Source organism: Haliotis rubra, unplaced genomic scaffold (assembly GCF_003918875.1).
Source record: "Haliotis rubra isolate DU_JTF1 unplaced genomic scaffold, ASM391887v1 Scf2009, whole genome shotgun sequence".
In the NCBI taxonomy this organism is placed as follows: domain Eukaryota; kingdom Metazoa; phylum Mollusca; class Gastropoda; order Lepetellida; family Haliotidae; genus Haliotis; species Haliotis rubra.
Genome location: NW_025766014.1, coordinates 12,702 through 14,948, shown reverse-complemented (window position 1 = coordinate 14,948; position 2,247 = coordinate 12,702).

Genomic DNA, 2,247 nt, shown 5'->3' with positions numbered 1-2,247 from the left:
ACGGGTCTCATACTGTCATGTATACGATATACAGACCACCGTGTCACCATACGTTTGCATCTCTTGTGTGATGTTGTTTGATGATATTACACAGGCCTCATACCGTCAGCTATACGGTATACAGACTACAGTGTCACCACACGTTTGCATCTCTTGTGCGATGTTGTGTGATGATATTACACGGGTCTCATGCTTCCACATATACGGTATACAGACCACCGTGTCACCACACGTTTGTATCTCTTGTGTTATGTTGTGTGATGATATTACACGGGCTTCATACTGTCATGTATACGATATACAGACTATCGGGTGACCACGCGTTTGTATCTCTTGTGTGATGCTGTGTGATGATATTACATGGGTCTCATATTGTCATGTATACGGTATACAGACTACAGTGTCAGTTGTGACCCGTGAGCTGCATCCATTCCTTCAACCCTACAGTTGCCAGACCCTACCGAAACTATCGTTGTCTGTACAAGGAAGATTACTCTCTGAGATCAAGGACATTATGTTTCCAATAATAATATGACAATGTATAAATGCCGGGGGCGAGTGTCACAGTCGTTAGTCATAGAAGCATTGTTACAGTGGAATGTGCACAAGTGCTGAGAGCACAAGGGAGACAACTCAATCAGTTTCATGCACGGAACAGACGCCGATCACAGCATGTTGCAATTGCCGGGTGCAGGCTGCACAAGCCACAGTTAGGTCAACTTGGCTCACTGTCAGATCGTGCACAATACAAGGGAGACTACTCCTTCACCCACCATATAGATAGAGTAGGATCGATGTTCATACGAATTATACGAATTCGAGATCCTTCTTGCTGTTATCTGACCGAGCGAAAGCGAGGTCAGATAACATAGGAAGGTCACGAGTTTCGTATAATTCGTATGTAATGAGACCGAGTGTGGTATTTTATTTATTACCCACGTCTTACATGCATTAAATTGACCAAATAAGCGTATTTTGTTATTTTTTTGTTTCAAACCGAAACCGGTTTCATAAAGAGGTTGCGGAAGAGTTTGTACTGTAGTACAATATTTGCATGACGTCACGCTGTAATGACGTCACTGCCTTGGTAACTGACGTCAGGATGCATGTCAGTTGTCATCGCCTCGTACAGCCTCCTACAGTAAACTACCCGTAGCTTCCCGTTTCTTGGTTTGCAGTTGCTTCATTCGGCTAACATCACTGGTGGAAACATTGCGTTTATGTTTTTCGACGGATATAATGTCTAAGTTCGACTCCACAATTAAACAGCGACACGGCAACGTTCGCAATGTTTATATTCCCACAATGCATCTAAGTTGTAGAATGAATGAATTCACGTGTTTGTTATGAATGAAAAAGTAGTTCCGTCACAACGTGACCTAACTGAGAGGTCATCGGTTATCCAATCAAATCGTTAGAATCTCAGGTCAAGTCGTTACGACACAGGTCAACGCGATACGACACACGTGTGACGTACGAGATTAGTATGCAACTCCCATACGTTGACCACGTGGGTAATAAAGTCCCATACCTCCACACTGACTTCTCAGATATATTTAGTCCCGAGTGAAAGAGGTCATATATTATAATACGCTAGTTCATCTATTTGGAGCTGATGATATAAGTGTTTGATGGTGGGTATGTTTGGGACGATCACAAGAAAGGATTGATTGTTACGTGGCAGCGTTTTTCACTGTGTAACAGTTTTCAAAGCATAAAACATTGTATGTGTGGATATTCAGAGAGGGGCAGTGGTGTGCTTTATTTAGACGGATTTCAAGAATGTACAACAACCCTATGCCAGGTATGACCCAGGGAGTTGGGGAATCTTCTTGAGTCTTTTCTTATGGAACTCTTTGCCTTGCATCTCACATGACATCTGGAGTTCCAGCAAGACCAGGCAATATACAGTCCAATTGTGTGGAGATCAGTCATACCCTGGACTCTCAGTCTGACACTTGACCATTGTTGGACTGAATGTTACCATCTCTGTCTATATTGCTGTGATCACTGCAGTTGCATTATGCTGCCTTTGAATGTACACTGTCACTCTATTCCGTACTGCCAATGTAATCCCAGAGGCTATTTCAATACAGAATATGACAGCTCATGTTACAATCAAGGGTTTGATGAAGTTTGGTTTGAATAAAACTATTCAGAGAGACCCATGCTCCAATTCCATGTCAGACTCCAATTCCATGTCATGTTAATATGGATAGAAAGAAGCGTGAAGAAATTTCAATGTAC